Genomic DNA, 13,984 nt, shown 5'->3' with positions numbered 1-13,984 from the left:
CTCGGTATTTCTAAATTGCTAAATCTAAGTCTTTGGTATAAACCAGCATCTACAGTTTATAAGTTTATCAGTTCATTAGTTCGAGGAGCAGAATTAGAACTTAGAGTCTGAAGAAGTGTCTCTACCTGAAAAGTCACCCATTCCTTCTCCCTGGAGATGCTGCCTGTTCTGTTGAGTTACTCCAGCATTTTGTGTCGATCTTCGGTATAGAGCTTAGAAGCAACCCTTTCTAAAGGTATTTCTTTTCATTCTGAGGCTGTGGCCTCTGGTCCTGGACTCTCCCACTAGTGGAAACATCCTCTCCACATCCTCTCTATCCAGGCCTTTCACTATTTGGTAAGTTTCAACGAGGTCCCCCCTCATTAGGGTCGCCAACTGTCCCGTATTAGCCGGGACATCCCGTTTTTTGGGACCACCATTGTCCCGTATTAGGCCCGGGGGAGCTGTAGGCCAGGACGCTGTAGGCCAGGACGCTGTAGACCCGGACGCTGTAGGCCAGGACGCTGTAGGCCCGGACGCTGTAGGCCTGGACACTGTAGGCCCGGACACTGTAGGCTTGGTCACTGAAGGCCCGGACTCTGTAGGCCCGGACACTGTAGGCCCAGATGCTGTAGGCCCGGACACTGTAGGCCCAGTCGCTGCAGGCCCGGACACTGTAGGCCCGGACACTGTATGCCCGGACACTGTAGGCCCGGACACTGTAGGCTTGGTCACTGAAGGCCCGGACTTTGTAGGCCCGGACACTGTAGGCCCGGACGCTGTAGGCCCGGACACTGTAGGCCCGGACATTGTAGGCCCGGACACTGTAGGCCCGGACACTGTAGGCTTGGTCACTGAAGGCCCGGACACTGTAGGCCCGGACACTGTAGGCCCGGTCGCTGCAGGCCCGGACTCTGTAGGCCCGGACTTTGTAGGCCCGGACACTGTAGGCCCGGACACTGTAGGCCCGGACATTGTAGGCCTGGACATTGTAGGCCCGTGGGCCGCTGCAGGCTAACAGAGTGTATTCGGGGAGCGGGGCCGAATGTGTTCGCTGAACCGAGGTTGCGTAGCAACCCGCCTCCCGGCCCGAGCGGCCGCCACGGGTGGAGCGGGAGCACGTGGCCGCTGGCTGGGTGAGGTCACGTGGGGCGCGGGGCGGTGACGTCACCCTTTATCCCTTATTTGGGAGTGAGATAGTTGGCAACTCCTACCCCTCATCCTTCTAAAGTTCTTTGCTTCTACCTGAAACAGATTTTAAAAACAATTTCCCTTTTTCTGCGTGTTTCATTCCAGTGAGTGCATAAAGGACGCACGTCTTTGCAATTATTTGTACCATGTGTGCACTCCACTTAATGTAATCAAACAAATCCCCCGGTTTTCTGAGCTGACGCTAAGTGGAACTAAAGAAAACGAGGCACAAAAGGCCAGAAGCTACTCCAGGGACCGATTTCAGAATGACTGATCCAATCAAATAGGTTTCAAGAGTACGATGTGACAAGATGAAAATGTTGAAATCCAAAATGTCCCAAGTTGTCATGTCCTGTAAGCATTCTGTGGAGCAGCATTAGATTACCAGCAGATACAACATCTCCTCTGGCACCGAGCTGATTGAATCTTGCCTTAGATGGTGCCTGGACTCTGAAGGATGCAAGAGTAATTTGCAGCCTCACTAACCGGGGGTGGTGCTCTGCTTATCCGGCACACTGCATGGCAGTCCGAGGCAATGCCGAGATCAATATCCACCAGTTGAACAAGGAATCAAAAGGAACCTTACACTTACAGGATCAAAGGGCCAGCTCTGACCTCGTGAGTCCGCCAACCAAGATACCACACAGGGCTAAAGAGGGTTATGTCCCATGGAGTCACCGCGCAACCCCTCACGCGCCCCAATCCTAGTTGAGTTTGAGCTCATAGCGTACGAAAGGAAAACCGCAGATGCTGGTTTAAATGGAAGGTGGACACAAGATGTTGGAGTAAATCATGCTGTGTGGTTGTGGTAGGATGGTTCAGTTGCCTGATAACAGCCAATTGCTGATAACAGGTGTATAAGATCATGAGAAGAATAGATTAGATAAGATGCACAGTTTCTAAACCACAATATGAGGGATCAAGAGGCTGGGACTATCTCAATGTTTAAGAAACATTTGTTCAGGTACATGGATAGGTCAGGTTTGGAGGGATATGGGCCAAACGCAGGCAGGTGGGACGAGTGTTAGCATGGATGGGACATGTTGGTCGGCGTGGGCTGGTGTATCAGGGGTTATGGGGAGAAGGCAGGGGAATGTCGGCACGGTGGCGCAGTGGTAGAGTTGCCGCCTTACAGTGAATGCTGCGCCGGAGACCCGGGTTCCATCCCGACTACGGGCGCTGTCTGTACGGAGTTTGAACGTTCTCCCCGTGACCTGCGTGGGTTTTCTCTGAGATCTTCGGTTTCCTCCCACACTCCAAAGACGTGCAGGTTTGTAGGTTAATTGGCTTGGTGTAATTGATGCCTGATAACAGCAATTGGCTGTTATCAGGCAACTGAACCATCCTACCACAACCAGAGAGCAGTGCTGAACTACTATCTACCTCATTGGTGACCCTCGGACTATCCTTGATCGGACTTTGCTGGCTTTACCTTGCACTAAACGCTATTCCCTTATCATGTATCTGTACACTGTGGACGGCTCCAATGTAATCGTGTATTGTAGGTTAATTGGCCACTGTAAATTGTCCCAATTGCGTTGGATAAAATTCAGTTCAGTTCAGTTTGAGTTTTGTTTATTGTCACGTGTACTGAGGTACAGTGAAAAGCTTTTGTTGCGCACTAACCAGTCAGCGGAAAGACAACACATGATTACACGTACACGTGACAATGAACTGAGCCAAAAAGTGTAGGAAGGAAATAGAAATGCTGGTTTAAACCAAAGATAGACACAAAATATTGGAGTAACTCAACGGGTCAGGCAGCATCTCAGGAGAGAAGGAATGGGTGACATTTCGGGTCGAGACCCTTTCTTCAGACTGAGTGTCAGGGGAGGGGGGGGAAACAAGAGATGTAGACGGTGATGCAGAGAGATATCGAACAATGAATGAAAGATGTGCATCTCAGCATCTCAGACTGAAGAAGGGTCTCAACCCGAAACGTCACCCATTCCTTCTCTCCTGAGATGCTGCCTGACCTGCTGAGTTACTCCAGCATTCAGTGATACCTTCACAGATGAAAAGGACCTGTATCTCTAAACTAAAAAGGAAGGGGCCAATTAATCAACCGGGGCACCCGGGAAGAACCCACGCAATCTCGGGGGAAACATGCAAGACATTTTGTTTGCGACTCGATTAACTGCTTTTCCCAACGGCTGTCATAAGACAAACTCGCTTGAAGCTGCGATGCTGAAACCTGAAGAGTCGCAGAGTCAGACAGCGTGGAAACACGTCCCACGCCCCACACCCCACACCCCCTATTTCATAGGTTGGAGGAGAAGAATTAAGCCATTTGGTGCATTGAGTCTACTCCAAAGATACTAGAGGAGCAAGATGAACCACTTGAAATCGCCCACACTGAAGTGTAGTACGCAAAGGAGCATAACGTCTGCCATTTTAGTAAGCAAAACCCGCCTCTCGCAGTGTAATCAGTGTTGTGGGGGAACAGTATGTGTGTTGATACCATTAAAAAGCAGAATATGTCTCATCTATCAACTCACAGATTTTTGTTATTTTTCCTTTAAATGTTTCTGCAAGTTTCTGCCTACTAAAATGGCGCGGTGACACGCTACGGTTTTTAGGGTCGAGTGGTCTCTCCAGAGATGCTGCCTAACCTGTTGAGTTACTCCAGCATTTTGTGTACAGATATATGATAAGGGAATAAAGTTTAGAGCAAGGTTAAGTAAGAAATGTTGCTGTAGGAGTGTGGGGCGATTATAATGTGTGATTGTAGATCTGCTTCTGTGGCTTGGCACGCAGATAGTCGCCTGGGTTCGGCGCCATCTTGGAAGCCATGGTGTAATGGGTCGACCAGAAGTACATGGAATTAGGGTTGCCAACTGTCTCGTTTTAGCCGGGACATCCCGAATATTGGGCTAAATTGGTTTGTCCCGTATGGGACCGCCCTTGTCCCGTATTAGGCCTGGGGGGGGGGCCTGTAGGCCTGGACACTGTAGGGCCGGACACTGTAGGGCCGGACACTGTAGGCCCGGACACTGTAGGCCCGGACACTGTAGGCCCGGGCACTGTAGGCCCGGACACTGTAGGCCCGGGCACTGTAGGCCCGGACACTGTAGGCACGGACACTGTAGGCCCGGACACTGTAGGCCCGGACACTGTAGGCCCGGACACTGTAGGCCCGGACACTGTAGGCCCGGACACTGTAGGCACGGACACTGTAGGCCCGGACACTGTAGGCCCGGACACTGTAGGCCCGGACACTGTAGGCCCGGACACTGTAGGCCCATAGGCCCGGGCGCTGTCTAACTGAGGTTGCATAGCAACACGCCTACCGGCCCGGGCGGCCTCCATTGGTGGAGCGGGAGCACGTGGCCGCTGGCTGGGTGAGGTCACGTGGGGCGCGGGGCGGTGATGTCTCCTTTTGTCCCTTATTTGGGAGTGAGAAAGTTGGCAACCCCTGCACGGAATACTACTGATGTCAGGAGTCAGGAGAGATCCCAGGGGTTTGGATCTGAACAACAGCAGCACTAACTGATGCGATGTTACACCGCCCAAGGCTATTTTTTCTTCCTGGGGCATTGTGGTTGAATAATGCAGCAAAAGAGAATGAATTATGAATCAGGACATTGTGAGCAGTTTTGGGCCCCGTATCTGAGGAAGGATGTGCTGGCTCTGGAGAGGGTCCAGAGGAGGTTTACAAGAACGATCCCAGGAATGAGTGGGTTAACCTATAATGAACGTTTGTCGACAATGGGCCTGTACTCGCTGGAGTTTAGAAGGATGAGGGGGACCTCAATGAAACATACAGAATAGTGAGCGGCCTGGATAGAGTGGAGAGTCTAGGACCAGAGGGCACAGCCTCAGAATTAAAGGTTTGTTCTTTTAGGAAGGAGATGAGGAGAAATGTCTTTAGTCAGAGGCCGGTGAATCTGTGGAATTCATTGCCACAGACGGCAGTGGAGGCCAAGTCAGTGGGTATTGACAGATTTTTGATTAGTACGCGTGTCAGGGGTTATGGGGAGAAGGAAGGAGAATGGGGTTGGGAGGAAAAGATAGATCAGCCGTGATTGAATGGCAGAGTAGACTTCATGTGCTGCATGGCCTAATTCTGCTCCTCGAACCTATGAACTATTTCATCCCATGTGTCTGTATTTAGCCTATAGTCCTTTAAACCTCCTATTCATGTATCTCCCCAAAAATCTTTTAATTCTTGTACTTGCCTCAACGACCTCCTCCGGCAATGGCCGCCCATGTTGTTGAACCAAGCTTATTCTAATTCAGAAGTTAGTCTACAAAAATTAAAATATGATGACATAACGTTTGATGTAAGACAAAGGTATTTGATGAGTGATGGATGTAAGATATCCCATGGCAGTCTTTAGAAGTGGAAGAGGTGGAATTATCATAGATATCCTTATCTTTCAATCAACATAGTTATAAAACAAATTATCCGGTAATTATCAGCAAGCCTTCAGTGGGAGTTTGTGTGTGGAACTTAATTTCCATTATCATAGCCACTAGACTTCAGAAATATGGTTTTGTTGCTTCAGGAGGTCTCGAGGCCATGAACAATGCTGGATAAAAACACTGTTTCTTTTTAGCTGGTGATGGTGCCTTGCTCAGTTTGAGTTAAGGGTCTTGAGTTAAGGGCGATTTTTAAGACGACTGCCGGCGACTGTCAAAGTCGTAGCAGATCGCCGACATTTTCTTTCACCCTAAGACAATGACCACGACAATGACCACGACAATGACCACGACAATGACCGGAACAATGACCACGACAATGACCACGACAATGACCACGACAATGACCATGACAATGAGCACGACAATGACCACGACAATGACCACGACAATGACCATGACAATGACCACGACAATGACCACGACAATGACCGCGACAATGACCGCGACAATGACCACGACAATGACCACGACAATGACCACGACAATGACCGCGACAATGACCACAACAATGACCACGACAATGACCACGACAATGACCGCGACAATGACCACGACAATGACCGCGACAATGCCGAGTCAGGTCGACATGAGTCACTTTCTTTGTGAAACTAGCGCCTGGCTAAGAGATTACACCGTCTTCGGAAACATCGCCAAATCCCCACTCTTACCTGACCGTCAAACTGTCGCCTCCAATCTACCCGTCAAATGTCCTGACGGTAAATAAACTGGTTCAACAAAACTATCTTCTGGTGTCTTCAAATGCCTTTTCTTAATTTAATATTATGTGCTTCTAAACACATCTGCGACAACCTAGCAAACCTGGGGACAGCGTGCGACAGACAGCGCCCGCAATAAGCTGCCGTACCTGGCCACAAGCCAGCTGCCGCACAGAAATGTCTAGCGGGTAAATGTTTCCGCGACACGCCGAGATCCGCTACGATTCATTGACGACTCCTCACGATCACGATCACGCCCGCGCGCGACACCCCGGCCACAGCCTAGTCACCGGCAGTCGCCTAAGTGGGACAGGCCCTTTAGTGATCTTAAAGGGTTGCTATTAGGAGGGAGAGATATGGTAGATCAGCCAGGATTGAATGGCGGAGTAGACTTGATGGCCTGGTTCTGCTCCTATCACTTATGACCTATTAAGCTGGGAAGGGTTCAGAGGAGGTTCAGGGAGGGCAGAGGGTGATCTGGGGAAAGAGTGTACTAACTCACGGGGATGGACAGGGTGGATGTGCAGAGATCTTATTGAAACATATAAGATTATTAAGGGGTTGGACACGTTAGAGGCAGGAAACATGTTCCCAATGTTGGGGGAGTCCAGAACAAGGGGCCATAGTTTAAGAATAAGGGGTAGGCCATTTAGAACTGAGATGAGGAAAAACCTCAGTCAGAGAGTTGTGAATCTGTGGAATTCTCTGCCTCAGAAGGCAGTGGAGGCCAATTCTCTGAATGCATTCAAGAGAGAGCTAGATAGAACTCTTAAGGATAGCGGAGTCAGGGGGTATGGGGATAAGGCAGGAACGGGGTACTGATTGAGAATGATCAGCCATGATCACATTGAATGGCGGTGCTGGCTCAAAGGGCCGAATGGTCTCCTCCTGCACCTATTGTCTATTGTCTATTGAGTCCCTCATATTGTCTATTGAGTTCCTCATGAGCCCATCTCTTCTCCTTGCACACCCCTTGCACACCCCTTGCACACTCCTTGCACACCCACCACTGTTTAGCCACGGTTTACAGATACGCAGACGACACCACCATTTGCAACTGGATCCTCGACTCCCTGACCAACAGACCCCAGTCATAGAAACATAGAAACACAGAAAAACAGGTGCAGGGGTAGGCCATTCAGCCCTTCGAGCCAGCACCGCCATTCAATATGATCATCTATGTAATAAAACTCTCGTTTGTTTGTTTGTTTGTTCCTGAACGACAGCCAAAACGGTGCACTGTCCGGACCTACACTGTTTGGGCCTACGGCGTCCGAGCCTACAGTGTCCAGACCTACACTGTCCAGACCTACAGTGTCCAGGCCTATAGTGTCCGGACCTACAGCGTCCGGGCCTACACTGTCCGGGCCTACAGTGCCCAAGCCTATAGTGTCCAGACCTACAGTGTCCGGCTACACTGTCCAGACCTACAGTGTCCGGGCCTACACTGTCCGGGCCTACTGTGTCCAGACCTACAGTGTCCGGGCCTACACTGTCCAGACCTACAGTGTCCGGGCCTACAGTGTCCAGGCCTACACTGCCCGGGCCTACAGTGTCCAGGCCTATAGTGTCCGGACCTACAGTGTCCAGGCCTACACTGTCCGGGCCTAATAAGGGACAAGGGCGGTCCCGTACGGGTCAACCCAATTTAGCCCAAAATACGGAATGTTCCGGCTAATACGGGACAGTTGGCAACCCTACCAATGTCTTAGATAACAGCAACATGACGTTCCAGCTTCTATACTCAATACTATGACAGCTGAAGCCCAATGTGTCTAAAGCCTTTGTGTCCAATACAAAATTGTTCTTTCTTTCCCTAGTGTGTCGGACAGTGCTAGTGTACGCGGTGATCGCTGGTCGGTGTGGACTTGGTTGTCCGAAGGGTCTGTTTGCGAGCTGAATCTCTAATCTAAGATAAACTCAACTAAATATTTCTGGCCTGAAACCTCCTGAGTAAAGGTGACACAGCAGTCTTAAACGTGATCAAAAGCTTCACACACATCATTCATTTTTTGACTGAAGATAGACACAAAATGCTGGAGTAACTCAGCGGGTCAGGCAGCATCTGTGGAGAACATGGATAGGTGACGTTTCACAGAGTGCTAGAGTAACTCAGCGGGTCAGGCAGCATCTGTGGGGAACATGGATAGGTGATGTTTCACAGAGTGCTGGAGTAACTCAGCGGGTCAGGCAGCATCTGTGGAGAACATGGATAGGTGACGTTTCACAGAGTGCTGGAGTAACTCAGCGGGTCAGGCAGCATCTGTGGAGAACATGGATAGGTGACGTTTCACAGAGTGCTGGAGTAACTCAGCGGGTCAGGCAGCATCTCTGGATGGAAGGAATGGGAGACGTTTCGGGTCGAGACCCTTCTTCAGACGTCTGTTTTCGTCGAAAGATATAGAAAAGAGATTGAGTGTGAAAGTGATCTTTGCAATAGGGCTGTTGATCTGCTTTGTTCGTTGTTAGCTGAGCTTTAGAAGGGGCCGGAAAGTTGTGTTGTTTTCCAGAATAAAATCTGAGGTGATTAAAGGTATATTGTGCGTTTTGAAGTTCGGCGTTTTCTTTTCATCACTGGTTGATGTGAGACTTTGAAATGTAGAGCATGTTTTCACACAGTGACCAGGTAGGATTCTGGGCAGAAACTGCAAGGTGTATGTCATTCACAAAAGCATCTCCATACTTTGATTTTATCTTTTAATATACAGATGAATCAAGTTGCAGGGAAACAGATTGGATGCAATGGGGACCAACAAAGGATGATGATTATTCACAATGAATATCTGTGAAGATCTTTTTCTGCCTCGATGGAAAATCTGATCTTTAAATAATCACTCGCAAATATGAATGCCCATTTAAAGTTTAGAAGACAAATTTAAAAATGTAACTGGAGGTCAGGATATCTTCGTAGAGTTAAACGAACGTAAAATAGAGTCATAGCGATGAATAGCTTGGAAACAGGCCCTTCGACAATAGACAATAGACAATAGACAATAGGTGCAGGAGGAGGACATTCGGCCTGGGGCACCGTTCCAAGCTGAAACAGCCTTTGTTCTGGGATTAGTGTCTGCTAATATTCCATGCATTATCGTTACATGCTTTAATGTATCTACGCTTTACGCTTTACGTTTCAATAGACAATAGACATTAGACAGTAGGTGCAGGAGGAGGCCATTCGGCCCTTCGAGCCAGCACCGCCATTCAATGTGATCATGGCTGATCATCCACAATCAGTACCCCGTTCCTGCCTTCTCCCCATACCCCCTGACTCCGCTATCCTTAAGAGCTCTATCTAGCTCTCTCTTGAATGCATTCAGAGAATTGGCCTCCACTGCCTTCTGAGGCAGAGAATTCCACAGATTCACAACTCTCTGACTGAAAAAGTTTTTCCTGATCTCAGTTCTAAATGGCCTACACCTTATTCTTAAACTGTGACCCCTTGTTCTGGACTCCCCCAACATTGGGAACATGTTTCCTGCCTCTAACGTGTCCAACCCCTTAATAATCTTATCCTTCTAAATTCCAGTGTATACAAGGAATTTGTACAACGACCCGACTTGCCTACACCGGTCAACATGCCCCATCTATCTATATACTAAAACTCTTGTTTGTCTGTTTGTTCCTGAACTACAGCCAAATGGTACACGATAGCGTGACAATATTAGGCCCACCTTACTCACCGTCATCCCTTTGGTGCTAATGGAAGAAGTTTAATTGAAATCGGTGTTATATTGTAAAAGTTATTCACATTTTAAAGTTTAAATCTATCTCCTCGGGAGGGAGGGGGGAGGGAGGATAAAGGGGGGGTTGAGGGAGATGGAGTGGGGGGGACGGGAAGGGGAGTGGGAGAAGAGGGGGGTGGAGGGAGGAGGGAGGAGGGAGGGGGAGCGGGGGGTGGGAGGGGGAGGGGGGAGAGGAGAGGGGGGAGGGAGGGGAGGAGAGGATGCTGCACCAATGCAGGAGAGGTTTGGGCCCAACGGGTCCACTTGGTCTAGTCTCATCCCAGTAATTCCTTCTTCTCATGTTCATCGGTTATAAGAGCAGAATTAGGCCATTCGGCCCATCGAGTCTACTCTGCCATTCAATCGTGGATGATCTGTCTTTCCTACTCAACCCCTGTCATTCTCCTGCCTTCTCCCCACAAACCCCTGACACCCGTACTAACCCAGTCCAGTCCGGCAGAAGGTACAGAAGCTTGAAAGCGCGCACCACCAGAGTCAGGAACAGCTTCTTCCCCTCTGTTATCAGGCTTCTGAACGGCCCTTCCATAAGCTAGGGCACTGTCCGATCCTCCGACCTACCTCATTGCGGACAATGGATGTTTTCTCTGGAATTGTATTTACAGTTGCAAGTACGAATTTCATTGTTCGGTTTCCAGAGCATATGACAATTAAACTCTCTTGACTCTTGTGAACTGTTATGCCAGACTGCTGAGAAATTAATTCCAGTAGACAACAGACAATAGACAACAGGTGCAGGAGGAGGCCATTCGGCCCTACGTGCCAGCACCGCCATTCAATGTGATCATTGCTGATCATTCTCAATCAGTATCCCGTTCCTGCCTTCTCCCCATACCCCCTGACTCCGCTATCCTTAAGAGCTCTATCTAGCTCTCTCTTGAATGCATTCAGAGAATTGGCCTCCTCTGCCTTCTGAGGCAGAGAATTCCACAGATTCACAACTCTCTGACTGAAAAAGTTTTTCCTCGCCTCAGTTCTAAATGGCCTACCCCTTATTCTTAAACTGTGGCCCCTTGTTCTGGACTCCACCAACATTGGGAACATGATTCCAATAACCAGTAAATAAGCTTGCAAGCAATATCTGTAAAAAAATAATTTTTGAGTCTGAATCTTCTCACCACAGATGCTGCCTGACCCACTGAGAATTCCTAGTTTTCTGTTTTTTGGGGGTGGATGGGGGGGGGGGGAGGAGCACCAGACATCTTAATGTGGGTAGGAAGGAACTGTAGGTGCTGATTTACAGATAGACACAAATCACTGGTGTAACTCAATGGGTCAGACTGCATCTCTGGACAGAAGGGCGGTCACGTTGGCGCAGCGGTAGAGTTGCCGCCTTACAGCGAATGCAGCGCCGGAGACCCGGGTTCCATCCCGACTACGGGCAGCGTCTGTACGGAGTTTGTACGTTCTCCCCGTGACCTGCGTGGGTTTTTCCCCGGGTGCTCCGGTTTCCTCCCACACTCCAAAGACGTGCAGGTTTGTATGCTAATTGGCTTGGTACAAATGTAAAAATTGTCCCTAGTGTGTGTAGGATGGTGTTAGTGTGCGGGGATCGCTGGTCGGCGCGGACCCGGTGGGCCGAAGGGCCTGTTTCCGCGCTGTATCTCTAAACTGAACTAAACTAAACTAAGAAGAGAGAGGTGATGTTTTAGGTCGAGAGGCAGGGAAGGGAGAAATGAGAGACGTGGAAAAGTGAAAACGGGAGATCAAAGGGGATGGAGATCAAGGGAAATGTAGAATAGATCATCGTCAGCAACAGCAAAGAGACAACAAGGCGTATAAAACTCTTCCAATAACCAAAACATCTGCAGCCACCTATTGCTCTGGTACTTTATTTCACTCACATGTTTAAACTCTGTTTTATTCTTAATGTTTTAGTGTTTTATGCTTTATTCTTAATGGTTTACTGTATGTTCGTGTTGTTACTTGCGAGCGGAGCACCAAGGCACATTCCTTGTATGTGCACATACTTGGCCAATAAACTCATTCATACAATTCAATTCCACAGCCAACAACGGAACAAAGATAGACACAGAGTGCTGGAGTAACTCAGCGGGTCAGGCAGCATCTGTGGAGAACATGGATAGGTGACGTTTCACAGAGTGCTGGAGTAACTAAGCGGGTCAGGCAGCATCTGTGGAGAGAATGAATGGGCAGAGTTGCTGCCTGTCCCGCTAAAGTTACTCCAGCATTTTGTATCTATCTTGGGTTTAAACCAGCATCTGCAGTTCCTTCCAACACAACAATGGAGCATTGTGGCCTCCAGGTTTCTTGAGTCACCGGTGCGAGCTCTAATTTGTTCTGTAGCTTTTTATACATCTGGTTTCCCCCTCCCCTGACGGACTCTCAGTCTGAAGAAGGGTCTCGACCTGAAATGTCACCTATTCCTTTTCTTTATCAAATGTGAATTCTAATGCAACATCGACCTGATACGATGAAGCGTAGACCAGGCCAACATTTCACCCAACACTTGTGCTGCATCCACCGACACCTACTGGATCTCCCGGTTGCTAAGCATTTTAACTCCCCCTCCCATTCCCACACTAACCCTCCTCCACTGTCAGAGCGAGGTAGGGGTTGCCAACTATCTCACTCCCAAATACGGGACAAGGTGACGTCACCGCGACCTCACCCAGCCAGCGGCCATGTGCTCCCGCTCCACCAATGGCGGCCGCACGGGCCGGGAGGCGGGTTGCTACGCAACCTTCGTTAGGCGGCGCCCGGGCCACCGGACCTACACTGCCAGGCTTACAGCGGCTCCCGGGCCTACAGTGTACGGGCCTACAGCGGCCCCCGGGCCTGCATTGTCTGGACCTACAGTGTCCGATCCTAGAGTGTCCGGGCCTAAAGTGTTCAGGCCTACAGCGTCCGGAACTACAGCGTCCGGGCCAACAACGTCCTGGCCTAAAGCATCTGGGCCTACAGTGTCCTCTGGGCCTAATATGGGACAAGGGCGGTCCCGTACGGGACAAACCAATTTAGCCCAAAATACAGGATGTCCCGGCTAATGTGGGACAGTTGGCAACCCTGAAGGAGAGGGAACCGGGGTCTGGCCCACAGTGCCCTCGAAGTCGGCCGCGGGAGGTTCCCACCCCCTCGGGGAACAAAGGTGTGTGGGCGAGGAGAGGAGAGGGACGTGGGATCATTGGACGATCCACACGACAAAGGACGGCGACAGCTGGAGGCCCTGCAGCAGCCTGGGGCTCGCCTGGATCGGGCACCGGTCATAACGTCTCGAGCGCGAACTGGACTTGGAATATGGCGCCACAAGAAGGCCCCTCTTGCAGGCTGTCTCAGTACATTTTGGTAATCGGGGATGTGCTTAGGTAGAGCAATAATCTACTGGACTGGTTGTAAGAAAATAATTTTCACTGTGTTAGTACTTTGCACATGTGACAATAAAAGATTCAAGATTTCAATATTTCAAGATCAATTTATTGTCACATGTACTGTCATATGTTGAAAGACTGGAGCGACTAGGCTTGTATACACTGGAATTTAGAAGGATGAGAGGGGATCTTATCGAAACATATTAGATTATTAAGGGATTGGACACGTTGGACGCAGGAAACATGTTCCCAATGTTGGGGGAGTCCAGAACCAGGGGCCACAGTTTAAGAATAAGGGGTCGTCCATTTAGAACGGAGATGAGGAAAAACGTTTTCAGTCAGAGAGTTGTGAATCTGTGGAATTCTCTGCCTCAGAAGGCAGTGGAGGCCAATTCTCTGAATGCATTCAAGAGAGAGCTAGATAGAGCTCTTAAGGATAGCGGAGTCAGGTGGTATGGGGAGAAGGCAGGAACGGGGTACTGATTGAGGACGATCAGCCGTGATCACATTGAATGGCGGTGCTGGCTCGAAGGGCCGAATGGCCTCCTCCTGCACCTATTGTCTTTTGTCTATTGTCTAATTAAGGTACAGTGAAATTTGAGTT

General features: G+C 49.6%; 1 protein-coding gene across 1 annotated transcript in view; it reads right to left on the bottom strand.

Moving 5' to 3' along the window:
* The window catches only part of LOC144592184 (teneurin-3-like), a 2,027,615-nt gene that overhangs the window by 1,290,693 nt on the left and 722,938 nt on the right, over positions 1 to 13,984 (bottom strand). The gene's annotated exons all lie outside the window — the stretch shown is intronic.

Source organism: Rhinoraja longicauda, chromosome 3 (genome assembly GCF_053455715.1).
Source record: "Rhinoraja longicauda isolate Sanriku21f chromosome 3, sRhiLon1.1, whole genome shotgun sequence".
NCBI lineage: Eukaryota > Metazoa > Chordata > Chondrichthyes > Rajiformes > Arhynchobatidae > Rhinoraja > Rhinoraja longicauda.
The sequence above is the reverse complement of the archived record's forward strand: the minus strand, read 5'-3'. Positions and strand labels throughout refer to the sequence as shown.